This window comes from Microcebus murinus, chromosome 5 (assembly GCF_040939455.1).
Source record: "Microcebus murinus isolate Inina chromosome 5, M.murinus_Inina_mat1.0, whole genome shotgun sequence".
In the NCBI taxonomy this organism is placed as follows: Eukaryota; Metazoa; Chordata; class Mammalia; order Primates; family Cheirogaleidae; genus Microcebus; species Microcebus murinus.
The window spans coordinates 82,995,631-83,010,014 of NC_134108.1; positions in this window are offsets into that span (position 1 = coordinate 82,995,631).

Below are 14,384 nucleotides of genomic sequence, written 5' to 3' on the forward strand. Positions count from 1 at the left end.
TTTGAGAAAATCTATCTATACATTTATGTTCCAAAAATTTGATTATCAGGAATTTGTTTCATAGAGCAAAAGAATTCTAAAGTCTCTGTGTAGCTCTTCATTTGGTAATTTTTTATACTTAAAGCCACATTTTCTTTAACAATGCTGCATCTATTATGATTACATGCTCTGCTAATTGATGCCATTTTATCTTGCCTTCGTACATAATAAGCTGTAACTTATGGATAGATAAAACGAATTACTTTGCTAGAAAACATGTTCAACAACAAACACCAATTATATGAATATATGTTTTATATATTAGAATATATTCTAATATATAGGAATGCCAATGCTTATGTATCTTCTTCACCAGAATGAAAGTTCTATAAGGAAACAGACCAGTCCTTCTTTATCATTATAAAAAACAAAAACAAACAGAAGATAAAAAAAAAAAATCCTACAGGAGCAAACACCAAAACAAAACACTATGACAAGCTCATATTAGATTCAATAAATATTTGTTGTAGTAAAATTAAATTTTACATATTCTGGCATTCTGTACAATGGTAAATATGCTGTTAAGTAAAATGCATCTATTACTTTTTTCCTAGCATGAGATTGGTTCAGTATGTGATTATCTCATATTATCTCATTGATGTGTCTCAGAATATTAGATGCTAGTTAAATTGATATTATGCGCTGGCATATAATAGGCACTAAATAACAATTACTTTCAAAAGAATAACATGAAAAACATTTTTCCCCCATTAACTCATTATTAGGAGAGCAAGAGTCATTTGAAATAATTCTCTACACACAAATAATATTCCTAAATAATTTTGAAGAATATAGGATTTGATTTTGTTGTTTTTATAGTAAAGTTACACTTGTCAACTCTGGATTTCTGTTGTTCTGAAATGACTTATAATTTTCTGAGAGAACAAATGGACTGTAATAATTATAATGTAATTTTTTATAATTGGTGTCATGCTTTTGCTTGGTAGACAAGTACAATATCAACTGACTACTTAATACATTATATTGCCCAAATAGATTTTACATTTTAAAATTGTGAGCATAACCTCAGTATTTTCAAATATCAAGTATATATTTATGTAATATTTTGATAATCATGTACCACTACATTAGATTTTCTTTATTTTTGAATGCGACTGCTTGAAATGTCAGATATTATTTGCTTTTCTTTATGTTATATATGGGAAAATAGTGATGACATGTGATAAGAGATAGTAAATTACTCAAGTCTGAGAAAAAAACTACCTGAAATAATTAGAGAATGAAGAATAGCTTCTAAATCCACCAATTATGGTAGAAAATCACATAATTTATAGGGCTTTGGGTATAGTATATGTTTTGCCTCCAAATGGAATAAAATTATTTCCAAATTAAACTCTTCTCTGGTACCACCTGACAAAGTATAAAAACAATACCCAAAAACATAAAACTCTTTTTTAAGTAACATAATTTTTTCAGAGCAAAGATCAGGAATATTTACAGAATTACAAAATACCCAGAATCTGACATGTTATACACACAATGTCTAACATCTAGTAAAAAATTACCAGACATACAAAGAAACAGGAAAATGTTATACAAAATGAGGTGAAAATCAATAAATTGAAACACATCTAAATTTGACACAGATGATAGAATTTGTAGACAAGGACATTTACACAGCCCTACAACTACCTTCCATATCTTTAAGAAGTTAGAGGAAAGTTTGAGCATGTGAAGCAGAGATGTGGAAGATATTATATATATAGTGTGTGTGTGCATATATATATATATATATACACATATAGTATATATATTTATATATATACTACATAGTGAAAGTTGATCAGCAGGCATCTGGTGACAGGAAGGCAGCATTAGGTTTGTGAGGAGCAGCAAGAAGGAGTTTATAGAGTACCATGAGAAAACTTTTGGGTGAAGGAAATGTTAATTATCTTCTCTGTGGTAATGATTTCAGAGGTGTATACATAGATCAAATTATCAAATGATAGTTCTTAAATATGTACTGTATATCAATTATAACTCAATAAAGCTTTAAAATATAAAGGACATAGATACAGTAAGACTTAGAAACTAATTTCAAGAAGAAAAAGAATTTGGTTTTATTTCTAAGCATCTCATGAAATTATATAAATGATGTATAGGGGATAATAGAGAAGCATAGTTTAGAGAGGAAAGAGAGTTTATTAAATACATTGAATGAGAGGTTACATGGAGCATTCAGAAGGAGATAACTTGTAGGAAGCTTGGTGGTATATTTTTAAAGGGGAAGAATATTGTAGTATAAAATGTATTTGGAGGTCAATACGGCAGCCAGCAGAGGACACCATAGTATTGATGAAGCTATAGCCTTTAGGAGAATTATGTGAATCAGCATGAATCAGAGGAAGGATAGTTCTCTGAATAAATTCTTATCAAAAGGAGGATTAACTAAAAAGAGGACTAGTCAAGAAAGATAGGAAATTCTTACAGAGGCAAAAAAGTGGGACAGATTAAAGTAAGACAAGTCTAAAGATAAAAGATGCAGCATACTCTCAAGGTATGAAAGGAAGTTGAGAGCACATATAAAAGAATGACAAAAACAAAAACATTTCTCTGAGAATTACAGAAACAATGAGTGCACACAGATAACTTTTAGATTTAGGAATGGTTAAGCTCAGGGAATTCACACCTGGTTATCTAAATATACTTACTGTAATTTTAGAAAGCAAGATCAAAAGCAAAAGTGAAGGGTGATAGTCTACATTCAACTAGTGTAATAAATATAACATATATCACACAATTATATAACAGACATGTAACTCATTTAATCAAAAAATTATGAGCGCCTCAAGGGGTTGTCTATCTTATAAATCTAAAGCAAGTAAAATTATTTCCAATCATTTCTTTTGAACTTTTGTAAAGAGTTTCATTTGCCAAATTAGAAGTGAAAGTGTATAGTAATGAAATTATATATGAAATACTCAACTCAAAAATAGGTTTTCCTTGCATCTTGATTTAGATTCCTTGACTAAATTTGGATAGTAACCTGGGTGAGATAAGAGCTAAAAAAAGTGCAGACTGTCTGCAGAAGTTAATAGGGGAGTGTAGAGAAATATAAGGTGGTTATATTAGGACATGACTCATTACTGTCATAGGAAAATAGAATTTTTTTGCCAATCTAAGATAAAAGCAGTCACTTATATTTCAGGGACACAGAGTTAACTGTTTTCCCCATTAATGTAATTCATCTCTCATTTTAATTGAAAACTTCAGTTTAGCTGATATAAGAAGAGATGACTCTTGGGAAGTTTAATTAATTTTAATTAAAAATAATTCATATGATTAATCTTTGATTCACTTTTCCCTGTTTTACATTAATTTTTGGAATAAGTATGGCTGATTACCTGCATTTTCTAAATAATGGGAATAGCTAATAATTATTATCCATAGTTTTCTTCAAATCATTGAATATCATAACTAACATTTCATGGAGTAGAAAACCAAACTGACCCAGACATCAGCCTTTCTCTTATGTAATTCTCATCTTGTATGTGTCAATGATGGCAGGCAATTGGGTCTTTTTTTTGTGTTTGATATAAAGTAATATTGATTTGTTTCTTTATTTCATTATTCTAATGCTAGCCTCCAGCTATTGATTGGTGTCAGCAGTCTTGGGATGTAGAAAGAAAAAAAAAAATTAGCAAGCTGAATACAAACAAATATCCATCCAAGGTCTGCAGATTAGAAATATACTAAACATAAAACAACAAAAGTAGCTAATATTTGAACACTTAGGCTTTGCCCTGTGCTATGCTAAGCACTTTCTACTTAATAATAAAGATATTATGTAAACTAAGTGTTATGAATATCTATAATTAATAGATTAAGTTATAATCAGTAGATAACTGATCCAAGACCACACAGAGCAAAAGCAGTAAAAGTATGACTTGTATTCAGCTAAGTACATACTCTTAAGAATAACATAATACCTTTTCACTTTATGAGATCAGGATTAAAAAAAACAAACAAACATTATCCTTGCATATAAGCTTCAGCCTGCACATGTGCAAATTGAGTGAGGATATTTCCATTGTATGATGATTTTTGCCATAAACAAGCATTCTATGATAGCAATCATTTTCTCTTTCACAAACTTTCACAAGCTGTTACACAGCTAGTGATAAAAAGCCAGTAGTTAGAATAATTTTAAACTTTTGGGGTTGAACAGATTTGGAATATTGCTCTTAGCAGGATTTTAGCTCCAGTACTCTTTTGTCATTTAACCTCTCTGAACCTTATTTTTCATCTGTAAAATGAAGCTAATAATATTATATATCTCATTATTGTGATGATTCAATGAGAAAATGCATGGGAAATGGTTCATAAAGTGACTCGAATATAGTACACCTGAAATAACGTAACTCATCTTTTCATTACCAATACCACCATCACCAGTGTCGTCATCATTACCATTGTCATCAATTATCATTATTATTTAGAATTGTGGAAACCCATATCTTCAGGAAGTGAGCTATTATGGATGTTTAATATGCCAATATAGGCTAATAACAGATGCCTCATTCGCAAACTTGCTTGAGTGCACAGGGTGACTCAGAGATTTTTTATGCTCTAAATAAATAGCAAATGGAAAGGGAAAATTTACTATAGTTATGTGATTTTGAAGTGTGATTTGAATGTAAGACAGATTCTGAAAATCACCAACAGGTAATTAACTCTTCTGAAGTCATCTCTATTACTTGAGGGAAGAAAAGGAATAGTATTATATTTTTGACTTAGAGCAACTTTATAGTAATTTATGTATTTCATTATCAGTTTCCTTGATTTGGTTGAGATCATGCTAAAAAAGACTGAATCATTAAAATCAAGGAGTTTTTAGAAAGAAAGATTTTTCATAACCCTCTGCCCTGTGGTTGGTATATTAATTCCACAACACGTCCATAAAATAGAAACCAATGGCCTAACTCCACCTACCTGGAGCTTATCAATTATAAATATTTTTCAATGTTACTTTAACTGAACAACTGAAAGTATTGACTTGAATGTGTATATGTACATATATGTATATAAAATATAGTTTATGTATCTATATACACATAGATAATGTAGTTAATGTTTTGCATTAGAACGTTACTTCATGCCATGCATTTGATTGGATGACTTCAAGCCATGCATTTCATAAACCAAGCACATGAGGGCACATGGCACTAAGCAATGGCCTTTTGTAGCAAGTTCTTTGACCAGAGAGATTTCATTACCTCAAAGGTAAAAATGAAAGAAAATATTGGAAATAGAGATTGCTCCTTCAAATAGCAAATGAAGTCTAAAAAAAAAACTATTTGTTCTGTTGATTAAAACTTATTGATATGTAGCACCACTTGTGTTGGATACGAAAAAAAAAAAACATTTATAGAGCTCTTATCTATACATATACTTGTCTCCTTTACAGATTGTTACAACTAGTACTAGACAGAAATTCTATGACTTCCTGACATTGTGCTTAATTGAGGTCAGAAGAAAACAACAGCATTTAATTGTTGGGTTCAGATAAATGGTAGAAGAATTGATTAGCATATTTTAATAATTTAAATTAAATTCTGTCATTTCAAGATGTCTAGTGTCAGAAATTTTAGATGTAGTCAAAGTTCAATAAAAACATTGAATTAAAAACAATTAAATGAGGCCGGGCGCTGTGGCTCACACCTGTAATCCTAGCACTCTGGGAGGCTGAGGCGGGCAGATTGCTCGTGGTCAGGAGTTCAAAACCAGCCTGAGCAAGAGCGAGACCCCCTCTCTACTATAAATAGAAAGAAATTAATTGGCCAACTAATACATATAGAAAAAATTAGCCCGGTATGGTGGTGCATGTCTATAGTCCCAGCTACTAGGGAGGCTGAGGCAGCAGGATCGCTTGAGCCCAGGAGTTTGAGGTTGTTGTGAGCTAGGCTGATACCATGGCACTCACTCTTGCCTGGGCTACAAAGCAAGACTCTGTCTCAAAAAAACAAAAAAACCAAAAAAAACCCCAAAACAATTAAATCATATTATGTTGAATTAATTTATATTTTGGCACTTAATTTTTTTTTAAATTAAGATAGAGTATTCACTTTGTGAAAATAAAAATGAAAGAAGATACCCAAGATATAAGATGCAAACTTTGTTAACATGTTGGAAACTGCTAGTAGCATTTATATTAAAAATATTTTAAGAGTATGAAATAATTAAAAAGACATACACATGCAAAAGTGATTCCTGTGCAGTGTTTGATTATATATAGGCCTCCAAGGTAGCTATAAATAGCTTAGCTATAAATTGGACATTTGATATTTTGTTTTCTGCAAGAGTAAAAAATGTAGATTATATTGCCTAGAGATTGTTCTATATTTTTTTCAAACACATGTAAGCCATTTTGTTTTGGAACAATAGTTAAATCAGATTATTTTCCATCAGGTGTATCATATATATCTAATTCTTTCCACCCTAACATAATCTCTGTCCATGAGTTTGGCAGAATCACTGACTTCCTTCTAACCAATAAAATATGACAAAGAGGATGATACATCACTCCTTTGACTATATTATACTAATAAGGTGCAATCTTGCATCTCAGTCAGTCTAACATATTTTTATTTTTGATGATTTTGAAAGAGGCAAGCTGGAATGAATTCTAAAGCTGCAAGAAAAGGAATCCTGCCAATAACCTAAGTGAGCTTGAAAGTGTGTGTTTCTCCAGTTGAGCCTTCAGATGAACTCGGCCCTGGTCAAAACCCTTGTGGTCTCACAAAGGACCCATATGAACTCTTCCGGGACTTTTGACTCACAGAAACTATGAAATAATGAGTCTGTGTTTTTCAATACAGTTTGTGGCAATTTGTTATATAGCGTAGTTTATTATTGTAACTTATTTACCAAAAGCAGTGTGTTTACCAACAACACCGACTATCCTTTTGTTCCTTCCACATAACAAGCCTGTGTGCTCGTCATGCTAACTCCACTCTACCAATACTTACCATGCCCACAGGTGCTGAGTCATTACTTATTCACATTATTCTACTTTTTATTTTCTTCATTGTTCTGACATATTTGAAATTAATTGACGTTAAAACTTATTATCTAACTCTCTAGAAGACTGTAATCCCTATGTTTGTTTTCTCTGCATTCTCTACCTCCCCAGAACCTTCCATACAGCCATGAAGGGCAGGAGCTCAATGCTACTTATGCTAAAATGAAGTTTACATCTATATGATTCCAACCAACTGCCTTGCATATCTCACTCATATAATTGGTGTTTGTTGTTGAACATTTTTTCCGGCAAAATAATGTGTTTTATCTATCCATAAGTTACAAATTATTATGTAGGAAGCCAAGATAAAATAGCATCAATTAGCAGAACATGTAATCATAATAGGTGCGGCATTGTTAAAGAACACGTGGCTTTAAGTATAAAAAATTACCAAATGAAGAGCTACACAGGGACTTCAGAATTCTTCTACTCTATGAAACAAATTCCTGATAATCAAATTTTTGGAACATAAATGTATAGATAGATTTTTCTCAAAGATCAAGAGGCCTAAACTATATATAACATTACCTACCAATATATAAAGTAGACCATCTCAGAAAACCACTTTGTATACATTCAAATCCTGAATAACTTGTTTCATTAATTTTGGGGGAAATTTTTAATTTTTTAAATGTGGAACCACAAAAGAGATATATACATTTTAAATAGTAAACATATATAATCATAACATAATGATTCCATAGAAATTAACCCAGACATTTGGGCTGAAATGAGAAGTTACATTCTCTTAAGATTTTAACCCTTTCTAACAGATGAAATCAAACATATTTTTAAAAAATGACCACCTTAAGTAACAATTTGTTAGTGTGGTTAAGGTAGAGGTATCGCTCAGATAAAATCTTGAGTTATTATAAGCGAGCCGTGACTAGGAATTCATGATAAAAATGTACAGCAATGTCAAAGAAAACCAAAGAATTTCACATTCTGAAGTGAGGTAATTGATATAAGAAGTATAAGTTCCCAGTACATAGTTGGAATTCAATAAATATTTGTTAAATGAATAAATTATCCTTTAATGTACTAATCCCATTAATTGGCTCAAACTTTAAACTTTCCAAGCTATATACAAATATTAAATAAATAGTTAATAAATATTTAGTTAAATTATTAGAAATTTAATTTTCCCATGTAGCTTTATAGGAGATAGACATTATTGGGAAACTGGCATAAACTCCCAACAGAAGAGTTAAATATGAATATCACTATAAAATAATGATGTGCCTGATACTGTATTAAATTCCTGTGCTTTTAGCTAGTAAGGGTCGGGTCAGTCCCCAATTTTAATCATCTCTGATCCATTATTATTAATGTACTTATTGACCTAAAAATATGAGGAACAGATTCTGTGTTTCATTTTTCCAAGATATATCATCATCTCAGACCTCTGTCTGTAGTTCCAAGAGATTGTCCATTTGGAGCTCTGTTTGGAGGCTGTTTAGACTACAGAATACACATATGCATACATGCATACACCCACATATATGTGTGTACACATATACAATAAGATGTATACATGTATACACAGACACACATACATAGCACACACATATACACTTAAGAAATAAAGAATAAAATCAGTACACTTCTGGGTAAGCAATGACTAATGAGCTCATATGGAAATTTCATAATCTAGCTGACCTAACTATCTACTAATCTGTTTAATGATGAAGAAAGATCAGCTTTTGTCTTGAGGAAACAAACATGAAGCAAAATATAATTCCTTAAGAGTGAAACTATTTTTATTTAATACAAGCTTACCTTTTAATTTCCTTTAAATTGACTGGAACAAATGTAAAGTATTATGATTGTACATACCAAACACTTTTGATTCTGTTCTTTAAAATAGCTTGTCCAAAATGCAGGATGTTTATATTGATAGTATGTCTGTTTCATCCCACAACTTGTAAAGTATAATCATAATGCATAAAATGAATTTAGTTATTAATAAATGGAGAGTGTATTATATAATATTATATAAAATTGATATACATTTGTTTTGATGTATTTGATATGAATATTACTGTGTTATTAAGTATATATATTTGCTATGTTATATATGTTAAGAGTATGAATTTGAGTTCTTCCTAGTCTGTTGATTTTGATGTGATAAAATTAATTGCCTTATTAATCTCAGTCTCTATCTTTAAAATACAGAAATGTAATATATTTACCTTATAGGGTTGTTATGAGAATCAAATGGTTAAATAACTTAAATGGGAGGAAAATAAATGCTATATATTTATAGATTACTATTATTAGTCCATTGTCAGCCTATTGTCAGCACATAGCTAAACATTGCATTTGATTTAAAGTCATGAATATTTAGATAGAACATATTAAATAAAATTTAAAACAAAGTGTTTTATTTTGCTTAATTTCTAATGCCATGTGTTGCAATGCTTACCTTTAAAAAATAAGCCCCGAGGGCAAGAAATGTATACTGCAAATTTAATTCTGTGTCAATGTTACACAATTGTAAATAAGGCAACATTTTTCCTCTGAAGGGAAACATTTTCCCAGTGGCAAAAAAAGCCTTTTCCCTTACCTGCCAAACGCTGTTTCTCTGCCCCCGTTATTCCTTTAACTTCTAAAGGTAAGTTTGGAGACTATGTGTGTTATTATGTGCTTCTGTTCTCTGAGTTACAACATATGCTTGCCTGAGGTTTGCAAACCTTGGTTAATATTAATGAAACGATTTGGGGCATAAGCAGCCCAGAGAACAAACCTTGTTTTCATGGGCTGTGCTACATCTTCTCATTAAACATGGGGAAACTTCATCTCACATTCAATTACAGATGCCTAAATAATATTTTTTTCCTCTGGCAATCTAAGCTTTTTAAGCATTAAAGAGGGAAAATAAAATTCATCTTTTCTTTCTAAGTAGAATTCATTTCTCATGTTCAGGCACAAAATGCTGTCAACCATCTATAAGTGCGTAAGTGACTCACTGGTCAGGGAGCTGCCACAATGCTCTTTCGAGAAATGATAAATGATTTAAAACTCATGATCTGAAATAAAACTTGGATCCCTAAGGGTTATTGGAGGGTTTATCTGTAACAGCTCACAGAAAGCAATATACTGTTGGTTATGCACTCTTCGAGCTGGCTTATTCTAGAATCTAAGCTACCCCTGGGTTTTATATATTAAGTTATTACCTCTTTGGGGAACCAGATATATATTTAGAGTCAGAAAGATGCCATTAATAAGACAGTATCCAGGGTTGTGTTTAGTAAGCTACTGTCTCTGTGAACTCACAAGTTTTTCAATCTCAGATGAACTCTGACAAAATCTGGGCAATTATTTTATCCATTTCTTTTTTGCCTTCCCTAACATATTCTTCACGAAAGCTATCCAAAGCCCTTCTCACTTACCTAATACACCCAAACTAACCTTGATTAGCAGATGAAGGCTGTTTCTCAGGTTCTGAAACACATCGTATATTGTACTTTTCTGGAGGATTAGCGAAGAAAGGGAAGAAATTAACATTTGGTGAAAGTCTACTTGCATAATGTTCAAAACAACCGTGAGTATTAGTATCATCCTCTCATGTTATGGCTGAGAATATCTGGTCTAAAGAAATCACGTGGCTAGTTGAAGGTCACCTAATTCTAGTGAATGACAAGAGTACAGATTCTAGCTCAGGTCTGTCTAATGCCAATGTCCAGGCTATTTTCCAAAAAACACAGCTTCTTCTAAGCAAGGCTAAGCATCTTTCTACCTGTGTACTGAATCCTTTCTTTCTGCCTTCTCTAAGGCCTATTTTGTCCAGTTACTAGTTTTCCTGCCCACATTTACAAACCTTTTCTCAAGTGACTCTTTTAAAGGTAAACTTACTCTTGCCTTGCATAGAGAAAACACAACAAACAAAAACTACATTCAATCATTCTATACTTTTACAACAATCCCATCTGTTTCTTCACTGCCAAGTTATTTGAAAGAATAATCTATACTCATGGCATCCACTGTCACAGAAACCACTTTCTTTTTAGTACTTTGCTATCTAGCTTCCACTTCCACTTCTTTTATAAAATGTTCTTCACTAGGTCATCAATTTTTCTGAATTTATTTGTTTAAATGTTTCCCTGTGCTTTCTTGAAGCTTTTTCTGGCTTCATCTACAGCATATTTTGTTTCTTTTATAAAAATAATACCTACAATACATTGTGTGCTGGTGACTCTGCTCAAATCTCTACATCTTTATTATATCTAATCCTAATGACAACCCTGCAGGTTAGAATGTATTCACTTTTACAGATCAAGAAAATGAGTCTCAGAGAGCTTATGTAAGTTCCCTAAAGTAACACAGTAATTGGAAACATCTGAATGTGATCCCATAACTGTGTTGATCCACAAAGTGTCTTCTTTACTGACTTTTGTTTGTATTTTATATTCCTTATGTTTCCTGTGCTCCCATGGCAGTTTCTTCTCTCTTTGCATTGGGTTCTAGTCTTTGAAAGTACCGTCTTCTATTATATTATTAATATATCAACTGCCTTCACTAGGTAGACTGACTTAAATCTGCACTCCATTGCCTCATCTCCCCTACACCATTCTTTCCTTCACTCCACCTATTTCCACTCAATGAGCTTCTCTTTCTTACTACAGCCAGTTGTTCTCAACACTCCCAGTTATTTAGTCTTGGAAAATAATGCATTCTGGTTTTCTCACACTTCGACTGTCTGCTGTCAATTCTACTTTATGACTATTCCTCCTAAACAATCTCTCTTTCCCACTGGTAATGTTCTAAAATGGACCAACACCTCATTGTTTTTGTGCAGGCTATATCAATAGCCCATTATAAGGTCATTTTGAGTCTTGTGTAGAATTTTAAATAAATCTTCATATAATTTCATCTCGCTTTATGATATTTTCTTGCTTATGAATCTCCATGAGATTTATGCTTAACTCTTATGTCTGGAAAATAATTCTTTTCAAGATGAAACCCAAACTTCTCTAATACAGCTATCCCCCCATTAAGCAATCTGGTTCAAGACAAAGGGAATTAAAAAAAACTAGAATTTTATATATTTAGAACTAGAATTTTATATAATTTTTTTGTGCTTTTAGGAACCAAAATCACTTGTCTTCCATATTTCTTATTATAAATCTTATCAATAAATTAAAATATACACAATTTGAAATCAAGAATTAAGTTTTGCATGTGTGTTTCATCACAATGCATCATATTTGTTTTTGAAACACTAAACATGCTGTATTTTAAAAATTTGTTACTTTTTAGAATTATATATTTTCTAAAATATTTGGAAGTTTGGAAGATTAAGGAATAGAAGAACTCTCTATCTGTAATATATACATGTACTATGTACATGAATAGAAGAATTCTCTCTATATGTAACATATACATATTATGCACAGCTACATACACATGCACATATAATACATACACTAAACACATATTACATACATGTATATATGTGTATCTATGCATACACATGCATATACATAATATAAATACACAATATAATTAGCTAATCATGTATCTAGATTTGGGAGTAGTTTTAAAACTAAAGTCAATTTATTTACATATAATTGACTCACTTATTTGGGTGTCTTTTTCCATAGAGGAAAGACATATTTTGATCACTTTTCAATAGGTATTTATGTTCTCCATTTAAAAAAAATCGTGTCTTTTCTATATATCTAAATTTTGATATATATACTATATATATAATGTATGTAACTAGAATAGAACAGTGTGAAAATGAGGGGGGAGGAAGAACCATTAAGCAAAGTTCTTTTGGTTTAAAATAATGCTTTTTGATATTTTGTTTGCATTCTGCATTTAATTTATTTTGTGTTTTTTGTAATTGTGAGTTTTTCCCATGTGCATCTGTAAATAGCTATGTATACAAGTATAAATGTTGAGATTCAAACAAATTATTAAGAGAATCCTGTTTTCAGTGCCACTTATCCAGGTGTAGGAGAAAATAATAATTGGAGGGCTAAAATACTTGCTACTAAATGCTTCCTTCTAATGGCATTAAACATATACCTTAAATATACCCAGTAGAGAGGAAATTAAATTTTTGGCTTTAAAAGTCAAGAATATAAAATTAAATGATACAGAAAATGTAAATTTAATGTAAATTCATCTGTGGTGGAAACAATGATACTTACCATATAGTTCATTTACTCCCATGTATTTTCCATTCCTCCTTGCAGAGTCATGTGACTGTTCTGACCAATAAAATTGGAGAATGCTAATTACAGGTTGAAGCAGTCAAAAGCACATATACAGTTCTCCAGTATTCATTTCTTCTTCTGTGGCAATGAAACAAGTCACATATTCCAGGACATGCAGTCCTAGATGTTGGTAATTCTTTCTCTTTGAACCTGTAAGAAATTATAGGAAGGACAAACCTCTTCCACAATTCCACACAATCACCAGATTAGTATGTATTGCAAGCCAAAATAAATGTTTGTCTTGATAAACCACAGAAATTGAAGGAGTTAATTTGTTAGTGCATTATAACATTGACATACTGGCAAATATAATGTCAATGTCAATTTGCAATGCGTTTATTATGCATGATTTTTTAAAACTAATATTGTCCTTTATCAAGATACTATCATTATCACTCAGAAAATAGGTCTTAGGTAGAAATAACATCATTCGGAAGATAATTTGAACAGTAAATCAAGCTCCAAAGAGAATTTTATTTATTTAAATTCTTTATTTTAGGTAATGCCTGGTAATTGTTAAGGTTTAAACACTTTAATCATTTAATACTTCCATAAACCAAAATCATAGCACAGAATCCATTTAAAAACAATCTGTTGTATATTCTTTCACTTTATATGTAATATAACTATTAAAACAATGCACATAGGCAATAACAGGCACAAAGGGACTACAATAATTTATCAAATACATGATCCCAGAACAAAAAGTATCTACTTGACTTAAAATCAGTGTAATATAAAATACCAAAAGATAGAGGTAAACATACGTTTTAGTACATTTTATTATAAAACTATGTATAGGTTGCAAAAAAAATGTCTATTTGCAGGCTGTCTTGTTGGGAGATATTGTTGGGGAATAATATTTATTTATTTATAAATGATCAGTGTACATATTTTTGTAATTCACATTTATTAAGAGTTTCAACTTTATTTATGTACTTCAGTAGCCTTATTTCATTTGGAAACCAGTGCAATATCGGACATCCCTTCCTAAGGTGGAACAATAAGCCATTCTATAAGTATGGTGAAAGGCAGGGTTCTTGCTTCCCTATAGACTGGAAGAATGTGTACTGGCTCTC